A 12,829-nucleotide genomic window follows, 5' to 3' on the forward strand; every position below is an offset into this window, starting at 1 on the left:
CTCACAGACATACACACATACTCTCACACACAGATATACACTCACATACACATAGGTGCACGCATATACACATACAGGCACACACAGACATACACACAGACTCTCAACACACACACACACTTTTATACCCAGACACTCATACATGCACACACACTAACACACACAGACATATACACACACACCCCTAGACACACATACTCACACTTCACTGTATTTCAGTCAAACTTCTAGGACAGGACCATCTCCTAGTTCTAAGCCCTGGTGGGAAAGAACCCATCTGTCCTGCGCCCAGTGTTCTGGGGGATGTGGTCCAGGGTACCTGCACATCTGCCCTAGACTGTTCTAGATTCAGAAACTCCCACTAATTCTAGGGGGACAATCTGTTTTCTCTTGTATTTAAAAAGCAGGAGTAAAACATGGTCACACTGTCTTGCATCATCACACACATAATTTTAGAGTTGAGACCAAAACAGCGGACCAAAGGAACAGAAAGCATAAGTATATGTAGGCAGCTCCCCTCTGGGACCTCCAAAGAGCATTGAAGAGATGAGAACAGGCTGAGAGAGAAAAGCATGAAATCTAGGGAAAACTGAGAAAGAAACGGAATGAACCCATTTGCGGCATTTTCTGTGCGTGGAGATAACCAGTGGATGAGCCCTGCATCAGGCATTCCCACCGGAGGAGCCTGGAGGCTGCTTATCTAGGGTTTCCAACATGTGTGGCTCAAGGGTGGAGGTGGGGAGCCCTGTCCGCCAGTCTCTGAGGTCTCTGAATTCAGATGGAAAGTTCCCTTCCAGGCACAGGTTTTAAAATGAACACAGTGTCTTTCACCTTCCTTATTTTCCAAGAATTATGATTGCTCTTCCAGAAAACTATTGGTTATCTTTTGAGACTACGTTTGAGGAGCATCTTCCCAGTTATTCTTCACAACCCTGCATGCTGATAACCAAGAATCTAAAACAAGAAAGGCCATGTCCCAAGGACATGGTGGCCAGTTAACCTGCGGGCATCACCTCACTCCTGCATGTGCCACCCCAGGCTATAGGGGGCAGGATCGGCAGGGGGCTGCAGGCTCAGAGAGGGCCGCCCTGTTTCCATCTCCACCAAAGACCCCAGGACTCCACCTCCAGGCCTCCTGGGTGAACATTCTAGATGAGTCTGTGTATCACCCATCATTCCTACCCCAACACCAGCCAAGCGTCCACTTCAAACCAAGACTCTGAGTGTTGGGCAAACTTATTCAACCAGCTCTCACCGAACACCTGCTGAGCCAACTCTCTGCACCACCCAGGATCCCATAGCCACCAGGGGCCACAGCCCATCATCAAGGGCACTGTTGACTTTTAAGTGCCTTCCAAGTCAAGGACAACAAGCAGGAGGGCTGGAGGGCCACTAAAGGCTCAGGACTCCTGGATGTCTGAGTCCTTCTTCAACCCTGCGCTTTGGTGCTTTGGTTTCTGATCTTGGTAACAGGAGGCTCCCCGTGCCCCCGCAGGGCAGCCCTCAGCGGGCGCCTCGCACACCCCTCCCGCACCCAGCCTGGCACTCAGAGTACCCCGGAGATGTGGTGGTTGCCTGTATACAGGTTTCCCCTTCTCCTTTTGCCCAGCCCCTTCCTCTGTGCCCCCTTCCCCAGGCTCATCTTGTAAATGAAATGAAATGCCTGCTCACAGCCCGCACGCTGGGCGGCCCCAGAGGGAACCTAGGCTGGGAGAACCACTGAGCTCTTCCAGATGAGGGGCTCTAACCCAGAAGCAGCTCATCTGCACACAGTCGCCATGAGGGTGTGAGTTCTGAGTTACAGACAAACACAGGCAGAACCCACCAGCTCCCAGAGGGGAGGGAGTTTCCCCTTCCCTGGATCCTCTTGTCATTCAGAGTATTCATACAACTCTGCATTCTGGCTCTGGGACAGGCTGGGTTCCCGGGATGAATGGGTCTCTCTCCTTGTAACAGAAGCCCAGGGAGAAACAGGTAAAAGGTTTTTTGACACTTTTCAACAAATGAGGAAACTTAAGAGACTCACTAAAGGCCACAGTTCATGGAGTCGCAAAGGGTCGAACACGACTGAATAACTGAGCACACACATGCGACGGATCATGGAGCCAGAGCTGCAGCCCCTGAACCCTAGGCAGTCTGGTTTCTGCAGCCCCTGCGGGCCAGAGGAGATGCTGTGTCCCCACCAGAGGACTGGCTTCAAGGGTCAGTTGCGGCATCTGGTGACATGAGAGAGCCCGAGCACTGTGGCCCGAGCAGGGAGGGGGACGGTGCTTTCCTTCCTCACGAGCATCACTGCCAGCCCTGCAGGAATCCAGCCTTAGGTTCACAGGCCAAGGAAAAGGCAAAGAGCAGTAGACGTCTGTGCAGTGGGTGGGTGACCGACATCACCCCCACCCCGGGGAGGGGCAGTGGTGGTCAAGGGTCTGCAGACAAGGACAGCACGTTATGGACAGAGCTGTGATCAGCAGAGATGAGGGGGCAGAAAGGCAAGTTCTTCTGCCAAGTGCCCTGGAAGTCTGGGAAGAGTGAAACTGCAACTTCCATGGGATGCAGGAAAGAGGGAGAGTCCAGGCACATCCCATGGGGAGACATTCCTGCCGACCCCTCCTATATCCCTTCTGGACCCCGGCTCTCCAGCTCGACTCCTGTGAGGAGATTCTGCCATCGAGGCAAGAAAAGGGGATTCAGGGGCTTCCCCGATGGCTCAGCAGATAAGCAATCCACCTGTAATGCTGGGGACATGGGGGATGTGGGTTCAAGCCCTGGGTTGGGAAGAGCCCCTGGAGAAGGAAATGGCAACCCAACCCACTCCAGTATTCTTGCCAGGAAAACTCCATGGAGAGAGGAGCCTGGAGGGCTACAGTCCAAAGGGTTGCAAAGGATCTGACACGACTGAGTCACTAAGCACAAAAGCACGACAAACCTCGCTGAGGAGCAAAAGTTTATTTTCAGACAACTAAGTATTCAAAAAGTCTAATACATAAGTTGGGAAAATATACACTACTTGGAATTCACAGAAAGTTTTACTCCCTATAACGACAAAACATTCATACTTAGGTTGCCAATTATTCCCACATATGTCATGGTTGAGAGCCAAGTAAAATAACATTTCTAATGAAAAAATAAGACACATTTGCCCTTGAGATGAAGAATTGTTATGAGCCATTCATTTTGATTGGAGGCTTCTGGTTTAAGCGATTGAAAGAAGTGCAACAAAAACTGGCAGGATGGAAATAAGGATTAAAGAGATTGACTGGGCTTCCCTAGTGATCCAGTGGTTAGGAATCTGCGCAGGGAGCAGATTCAATCCCTGGTCGGGGAACTAAGATGCCTCACAGCACAGCCAAAAAAAAAGAGAGAGAATGAAAAACATAAAAACATAAACATGGGGGAACTCAAGAGCATCACTATCACTAGCTGACCTCATGCCAGTGATATTACCCTTACTCAGAAGCAAAGCTGTTGTCCACAGTGACCCATGCAGCAGGTCAGGAATGAGAAAGAAAAGTAAAACTGGCCTCTGAGACAACCAATGAAAGGGAAGTAAGAAACCTTTGAGCTAAAATTCACCTGTTTACTCCACACTTGCCAGGGGCATCTGCCCTCCGGTTCGTGGACTGTCGTGAAAACGATTAAATGGTTCTTTCTTATCTTAACACTCAGCAGATTCAAAGTTGCAAATTAGAAAGTTGAGGAAGAGACTGAAAATACTATGCAAACAGATAAGAGAATTCATAGCTAGGGTCATTTAAGGAACAGTGAATGATAAGCTCCATACACACAATGACTGTTTCTGAAGCCATGTTCAAGACCCAAGGGTTGGACACGTACAAGTGAGTTTTCTGGCCACAAAACACAAGAAGAATACACATTTGTGGTCTGCACGGTACATCGCAGGTGTGGGAAATGTCTCCTGAGGGACTGGATAAATGAATGATGAACGCCCTGACAACACAAACCTCCCTGCTGGCAGGCTTTGCCAGGTGTGTGCATGCAGTTCTCTGTCCATCATACTGGGTCTAAGCGTTTACAACAGTGAGCTGGACTGAAGATGAAAAGGTTAAGGCATTTTCAAGATATTCTTCAAAGGATCTTGGGGGGTGGGGTGGGGTTTAGCAGTTTCTAGAAAGATTCCTTATCCAGAAGGGCTAAAACACACTGAAAGCAAAATGGAGTAGGCTTGAGTAGTTTAGAACATGTTGAAGAAATGTTCCCTCCCCAAATGTTGTGTGAATGCAATGCTGGCTGAGGTGGCCTGTGGACATGAACTGCGACTGTGAGTGTCAGACCCAGTGCCCAGTCCAACATCATAGGCATCATAACCAGTTTGCCGTATGATTATTGCCTGGTAGGGACAGTGAATTGGCCCCATGCCTCCATTTCTGTGCAAAGGTCTTGTATATCTGACTGCAACTACATACAAAGTACAAACACCTGAGGTAAATGCATTTGCTGTCAGTTGCTTCCAGGGTCTTGCGGCCAGGAAAGCAGGTATGGAGGAAATACAGAACACTCTGAGATTAAAAACAGGAAATGGGTGAATTTGGTGCCCCTTCTGGGAAATGATGAAATGAAATGTGTTTCAACCTTAAAGTGTAATCATGCAAAACATAGCTTATCAAGGTTATTAAGACATATGATATCTCATCATGATAAATGACTTTTTAAACTTAAAACAACTAATACAATGATTAAGCTCACCCCTTCCCAGATCATAAAATCACAAGGTACTGGATGCTTGGTATTTTCTTACTACTAGATAATAAAAAAAGAGAGAGTATCTAATAGACAACTATGACATGATGAGTGTTTCAATGATCTCAAATCAGAATGTATAAAGTTTATAATCATTGGGTTTGCTCAGAGGTGTAATCCACAAATTGAATTAAACAACTACAGTCACTGTGTGAAAACACCAGATCCTTCTGCTAAAAAGGCACAGCTCGATGCTCAAAAGCAGCTCTTCAACAGTGAATGGGTGAACCAGAAGCCCACTGTCCTCAGTGTGCTGATGGGACTGCCTGTTGTGACCCCACTTTGAGCTGACCTGGCATAAGGGACAGAGTGGCCCCGATGGCTCAGCTGGCCCCAGAACTTCTTTTCCCAGACTGACACACAGGGCAGTTGTACACATCACACTGCCAGTCTCCATCTGTGAGTAACCAACGCAAATGAGAGGAAATGGAAGAAGAGAAACGGACAGGATATCCAACAGCATAAGTGTTTTTACACTTCAGTGACACACTTCCAATGGCTCAGGTCAGGGCGGTTATCTGTGCACGGTGTGCACCCATGTCAGGTCTGCTAGGGACATGAGCACTCAGAATCATCCTCCCGTTCATTCGTCTGCCTCCACATCCTGGGCGGGTCTCTCTGCACCTGCAGAATCACCTGTGCGCTGTCTCGAGGTCGCAGGATGGACCACAGCCTGGGTTGCGATAGGTTCAGAGACTTTACCTGGCTGACCTGCTCAGTTCACTCAGTTTCCAGATGGGCCCCAAGAGTCGACTGGCTTCCACACGAGGAAAACCCATGGCGGGGAGCAGGGAAAGGAAGAGGTCTGTGCTGCGTTCCTGAGAAACACAGCGTGGCCACGACCACTGGGAACCCCCAAAGGGGCTTCCACTTCCCAGAATTTCCCACCATGCCCTCTGGAGCCAAGGGCAGCAGTGCCCGGTGCTTGGTGTTGGGGGAGGCGGAGGGAGGAGCCGCCTTAAAGCCATGCAGTTGCCACGGTGATGGTGAGTCACACCTTGGCCCCTCATCCTCAGGGCCCACCCAGGGCCACCCATGAAGCTCTGCTCTGACCCCTCCGTCCGAGTTGGGGGTCGTTTCTCATGAAATGACCTTGGGGGCTTCTCACATGGGTTCTCATCCCTAACTCTGGTATTCTCAAACCCACAGCTTTCTGGATGAATCTATAAGAGAGATAAGATAAGTTGTCTGGTTTCCAAAGCCTTGACTCAAACTGCATGGTGGCGGGGGGAGGTCCCAAACTGCCCACAACTCCTTTCTCACAGCTTCGAGAACATGACATAACACAGAAGAATGAATGCCTTGAATTGATAGGGTTTTAATTAGGGTGATCCAGGCTACGAGATCTCTTGGTGAAAGGCAATGGAATAAAAGATCCAAATTTGCAATCATTTGGGGACCAAGCTAAGCCAGTGACCCCACACCCACCCCGGGAGGTATCACCCACAACTGTGTCTGCCCAGGGAATACATTTCCGTGCGCCTCCTCTGAGGTCAGACCAAGATCCCCCTTGGCCCACGCAGACACCAAAGCCGCAGTGATGCTTCCTCAGCCCACGGATCTGTCCCCTACCTGAGCCCCTCTCCCATCAAGCTCTTAAAATTCTACCCATTCTTTAAGGGACAGAGTATACGTCATGTCTTCTAAAAAGTCTACACTCTTCTCTTCAAAGCTGACTGCACTCATGGCCTGCTGTGGGGTTTTCTAGCTGTGGCAGCACTTCATGTCTTCTGCACCCTCATGCAGGCTGTTTTGCCTTCCTCACGTTCTTCCCTCTGGGCTCTGTGAACACTAAACAGTGATGCCGGTTGGAGCACAGCGATCACACTACACAGTGATGCTGGTTGGAGCACAGCGATCACACTACACAATGATGCTGGTTGGAGCACAGCGATCAGGACCACTTTCTCCCACCGGCTCAATCCCACTGAGAATCCAAGACAGTACTGTTTAATGTCATGCAGCTAATGCTTGTGTTCTGAATGGTGACAAATATCATAAACATGCAGGCTTAAAAATGTAAAATAGAAAAAATAGTGAAAGTCAAAAGAATGAAGATTTAAAATCAGCAAACTTGGGTTCACATGGGTATCTCATTTGAAGATCAGTTAATTAACCTCATTAACTGTATAACCAACTACCCACCCGAGGCAGAGACCTCAAGTACCAACCACCCTTCTAGGTGGTGTAAGGGTCTGGGCAGGTGCTGGGAACACTCTTATCTGTAAAACAGCAGGATGCCCACCTGCCCACCTGTCTCCACGACCTGCGCACTCCATCTCCCTCCAATGACAGTGCGTCATCCAACAGCAGGGTCTTGGCATCTGCAGGACATGATCCCGGTGTATTTTATGAAGTGAGTGGGTATGATGTGCAAGGTAACAGTCCACTTACTGAGATTCTTTTGCACTATCTCAAGAAGTGCTTTCTTTGGTTTTCCTCTGTGTGCCTTCGGAAGAACGGCCGCGCCGGTCACACGGGCGCGGGTCTCTCCGAACCAACATGGCCGGCTCCTTCCGCAGGAGGGCGGGTCCTCTCTAGCCGGTCTGATCGCCGCCCACGGTTTCAGAACCACCTAGTTCTAGCTCTGACCTTGGTGCCATAGGAATGAGGAAGCAGCCCCTCACAGAGGTGTTTGACCTCAAAGAATGTGCCAAAAATATCTGTTTCTCATGTACATACCCCACTCCCCTCCCCACCTTTTTTTTGAGGCGAGAACATTTGCTAACAGTTTGTAAGACATCTCCCGAAATCACTCATCAGCCACCCTGCCTCTTCTTTTTCTGTTTCCTGTAGGAATCACATGGTCTTCCCATGGACTCTGAAAAGTCAGGCCTGTCATTCGCAGTGGCAGCACTGGAAGACTTCAAAGAATTAAATTTGGGGACTTCCTTGGTGGTCCAGTGATTAGGGATCCACCTTGCAATGCGGGGTCACAGGTTTGATTCCTGGTTGGGGAACTAAGATCCTAGATGCTGCGGGGTAACTAAGCCCACACGCCACGACTAGAGAGAAGCCCATGTACCACAAGGAAAGGTCCCGCACCACGCAATGAACATCCTGTGTGCTGCAAAAAATACATAAATAAAATACAATATTAAAAAAAGAATTAAATTTTCCTGGCAGACTCAAAAAATGCGTGTTTTTTCCTATTTGACAATTTGCAAGGTATAGTCAACTGATGGGCATCAACAGATGTGTCCCTCTGAAGGGAATTCTCCGGGAAGTGCCTCTGGCACCTCACAAGGAAATCTTAGCATTTTCTTCATTCTTAAATGAAGGAATGGGTAGAATTTATCCTTTGATGACAGTAAAGCATCCCACCCTCCCTCCAGACTCCCCCTGTTTCTCTGACGCCTTAGAATGTGAGCCTTCCTGACCCAAAGAACCAGGAATCCAATCCCAGCAGCAATACCGTGAGGACTACACAAACCATCACTAAGAGGACCATCCATACAACAACTATTGTAAAGGAACTCATTCTACCTGATTTCCCTTTCACTTAAAACTTTCTGAGGAATCTTTCTGTCTCTATGGTGTGCCACCTGCATGTGAATGATTCACAGACACCAGACATTTCAACTGAGCTGTGGAAAATTCTGGATCGAAGCAATGGACCAATTTGTTGTAAGGCAACGTTTCCATTTACAAACGTAGAACTTAGACCCAGTGAAAGATCTGATAGACACAGCTGTTTGCAAGTCCAGCTTACCTAGAATCAAACAGGATGGAGGGAGTGTGCCAGGGGGGAACAGTGGCATATTTTCCTACTTCTGCTTTGATGCCCAGTGTGCCCTCTGCTCCTCTTAAGAAATTGGCAAATTCTGGCTTAAAAGCAAGACTTTGACCTTAGGCCTGGTTTGCTGACAAGTGATCATGAACTGCTCCCTTTTGTACCAGCTTTTCCTGACAGCAAGGCCAGGGGTGCAACAGAATCAGGGATCAGACACGGTGGAGTCCTTAGCAGCACATGTATGCTAATTTCATCCAAAAAAAAAAAAAAAGCACTAGATTATCTGAATTTTTATTAAAAAAGGCTATATTTTCAGCAGGCATCTCACAAAGTGGCTGTGGAATCAATGTGTCAAGGGAAACACCCTCTTCTTTACCACTGTACTTGCAGGAGGCACCCACAGTGCTTCCAGAAGGACACCAACAGGTTGCAGGGAAACACACTGCACCCAGCAGCACGTGAGACTCCAAACACGAAAGGCATAGATGCAACAGGAGGGAGACAGTCTTCAGAGCTGTTCTGAGAAATTGATGCTGAGTTCTTAGTTGGCCCTGAACCTGGGCCTCTGCTGACCCTATGGTGCATCCAGGAGGAGTCCATGCCAAAGCAAGGAAGACTTTAATCATATTGGCTTCCTGCCCTTAAGAACTAGAACATTAAAGTTCAAAAGCACAGAAGATATGTTTGATACCCACGTGTTTATAAACTAACAACGGAGAATCCTATGTGGTTACAAAACTGGCTTTGTCACGCACGCGGTCTTCCCTCGCACTCCAAGGGCAGAGACAGATCTGGACATCCCGGCAGAGACTGGGCTTTCTCTCTCACCTGCATCCTGGACCATAGCCAGCAAGGTCCTTCAGTGCTGGGTTTCAGGAGACTGGGGCGCACTGCACATGCCCGGGGACCGTGAGAGTAGTGGGGAGATGGAGCGCAAAAACAGGATTCTGTTTATTTCATCACACTCAGAAGGAACCAGGACATATTGGCTAGAAGAAGGGGATGCTGAGAGGACCTGGCCTACTTACTGTCTCCATGATTGCTCCCATGCTTAGGAAAAAGTAAGGCTATAGCAGACAGCTGCAGAGATGGCTCTGGAAAGAAGATTCTGTTGTGTCTTTTCTAATGATCAGTGCCTCTCTAAACCTCATGCAGACTGTCTCATAAGGTGTCCAAACAGGCTGGCTATTCCCTATTAAGGATGCAGAGTCTTGGGCTCAGGACTGCTCAGCCTCCTGGTCTGGAGTGCTTTAGAGGGTTGGGAGCCCGTCTAAAGGCAGCCACTGCGCACAGGGAAACAAGTTGTGTGCATGGCTGGTTCCGTGGGTGCTGGGGTGGGGGAAGGTGTCGGCCTCAGAAGCTTTCCTAAACTGTCCTGGCTTCAACAACGTGCAGATGGACATGCTCGTTCACCTTCTCCCCTGGGGAATAGTCATATTGTGGTCAGTGCCATCAATAGGAGCTGCCATGAACCTCAATGCATCAAGCTAAATGTTTTCATGTCTAAGGAGCTAAGGCTTATAACCAGGCAGAATTGTCTGCTGGACAAGAAGAAAGTTCGTTCTCTATTTTATTTCTATCTTTTCCCTTTTTACTATTTTTCTCTCTCTGCTCGGCAGCATCCCTCCTCTCTACCACCATCAGGGAAATGTTTTGGGGCCCAGAATCTCACCTTTCTTGGTCACCCTTTGCTAGCAGGGTGCTGGGACAGAGCAAGTATGTAACAAGCATTTGTCTCCTCAACTGATCCTCTGTTAATCCCACCTCCAGCCTCCTCCGTTGCACTCTGGAATGCTGACACCGCTTAGAACTGAGGCTGGTCATTTAGCCGCAAACCTACCAGGGACCCTGTAGGCCCCTGCCGTCCACTTAATCCCTGTGGACACCAGTTCTCACAGGCTTTGACTTCCCACTACAACTAGTCCAGCAGCTTGTCTAGATGCAGTGACGCACTCTGAAGATGATACGGTTTTCAGTAACATGTCAATGAGCCATCTGACTTCTTTTCAATTTTCAAGACTGAAGAGGATCAAACAAACCCATAGTCTATGCCGGTAAACATTTAAAAAGATGGCCCTTCCATGTAAGGCACAGTGATAATTTCTGAGATCTCAGGATGCTGCTAATTTGGATTCTTTGTCTCCCTAAAGGTTGGGAGAAGTTCAGAGGGGGTGACCTTCAGACTCTGGGCAGTAAAATAAATCCTCACTACACAGCAAAACTGAAAATACTCATTTCCTGAGTATGTTTTCTTCCCATATATATTTTATTTAGTTTTAGATGACACATTTTATAGATATTTCCCCTCGGCTGTGTTAAGCATTGCTTCCTTCCCATTTGTGTTCATTATTTTCCTTCAATACTTAAAATATTTATTCCAAACTTTCAACTGAGATGATTTTTTATTTCTACAGCCAGTCTCGTGAACAGACACAATAAAGAGGATTTTCACACTACACTGTACTTGGTTATTTCCCAGTGGCAGGTTGTTCATTACGGTTTGCTCTCCCTCATACTGTGTTACAGGCTGGAGAAGCAGCTGAAGAAGTGGGAGAGGTGCAGCCTGCAAGGACCCCTCTTTCTAGCTGGATGCAGCACATGGGCAAAGGACACCCGGTGCGCTTGGGTGGGCCACGCTCACCCGGGCACGGGCCTCACGACATCTGCACGCTGGTTGTGCACTTGCAGTACTGATGGAGCAGAGGAAGGCACGTGTGCTCAGGGGAACTGAGGTGCATAGTGTGGAAGGTGGGAAACACGTTTGAGCACAGTGGATACAGAGCTGAGATGTGGGTGATGGGTCCTTATGGTACCTACTTGGAAGGAGAAGGAGGGAGATAGGCTCCACAGGGCTTCATCTAGGACTCACCGGGAGGGATAAAGAGATTAACTTAGAATAAACAAAGGATGTGGCCTGTCCATACCCCACGCATGAGGAGCTGCATGAAGCAAACAGACTGGTCATCTCTCCCAAGCCAGGTGAGAAGTTAAAGACTGTTTGAAACACCACCGTACACAGAATGAACCAGGAGAAGGATCTGACTCAGTGCATCTGCAGGTGAAGGCAGTGCAGGCAGGGTGCTCTGCCTCAGATCCTACAACACGCTGGCTCATCATCTCCCAGGGGTGATTTCTCAGGGTAAACTTGCAAGTCCACCCAGAAAACACTTCTCACTACGTTACAATTAAACCTTGTTTTTGAACCAAACAATAGCACTTTCCAGATGAATTCAACATTTCCACACCAAGGTCTAAGGCTCCAGATGGACTTTTAACTATTCCTAAAGGAAAAAGAAAGTCTTCCCTCAAATATTCAAAAGTAAGTGCTTGAGGCTCCACAGGGGATGACAGCGGAGAAGCTGCAACATACGTGTGAGTGATGCCAATATCTGGATCCCTCAAGGACGAGTCCTGGGTACCTTCGCTCAGGTGCACCATCCTGCAAACCAGCATCTCTCGCAGCATACCTGGGAAAGGTGTTCTCTTCAGTTCCAGATGGCAACCTTTCCTCATGGTGATTTTTTTTCCTGGTACAACCCTTTTGTACAAAGATGTAGCTCTTGTCAAAAAATCATGAACCAGATAGTCCCTGTCTGTTCCATTTAACAAGCAGCAAAAAGCAAGAGCTAGTGACCGTGGACTTGGGTGGCTCCGAGTCTTTCCCTCACTGCCAACCATACTGCTAAGTGAGGTTACCTATCACACAGGTGGGTGGTACCTAAGGGCACTGGGGCAGCCTCTCATTGAGGCCTCCTATGACAGCTTGGTCCTGAACTAAAGGCTTCTCCCATTCCTCAGACTCAAGTTAGAGAACCTTGATGAAACTGTTTCCAAGATCAATATAAAAAGTAAAGAAGGAAAAAAACACAGGTAGGAAAGAAGGAAGGGGGGAGGGAGAATAGGAAGGCGGGGAGGGAGGGAGGTGAGGAGAGGGAGTGAAGGAGGGAGGAAAAGAAAGAAAAGAGAGAAAGAGAGAGAAAGAAAAAAGGAAAGGAAAAAAGAGAGAGACGGGAAGAAAGACGGAGGAAAGAAAGAAAGCAGCCACAAAGAGTGACAGCACCATCGAAGCTGCCTCTGCGGCTCTCTGGATGGCACTGGGCTCAGGAAGCCTCGCAGCCACACAAGCACCGCTGTCTCCTGAAGCACAAGCCGCGTGCCAGTAAGTGAGCACGAGGCGTCCCTGCACAGGAAGGCTGGGGTCTGGCTTGTGCACAGCTCAGCCTGGCTGGGTGCCAGGGTGCCTCAAGCAGGGGCATCAGGACCCGGTGCCGAGGTGAAACCCCAGGCTTGTTTTCTCAGGGTGCAATGCAGGCGGCTGGCTGCTTCCCTTCCCCCTATTAC

The 12,829-nt window shown here is 48.6% G+C and overlaps 1 protein-coding gene across 36 annotated transcripts in view; it reads right to left on the minus strand.

Moving 5' to 3' along the window:
- Positions 1-12,829, minus strand: part of IKZF1 (IKAROS family zinc finger 1) — a 96,963-nt gene that overhangs the window by 46,718 nt on the left and 37,416 nt on the right. The gene's annotated exons all lie outside the window — the stretch shown is intronic.

The sequence above is a fragment of the Giraffa tippelskirchi genome, chromosome 10 (genome assembly GCF_054371585.1).
Source record: "Giraffa tippelskirchi isolate mGirTip1 chromosome 10, T2T-mGirTip1v1.2.pri, whole genome shotgun sequence".
Classification (NCBI taxonomy): Eukaryota; Metazoa; Chordata; class Mammalia; order Artiodactyla; family Giraffidae; genus Giraffa; species Giraffa tippelskirchi.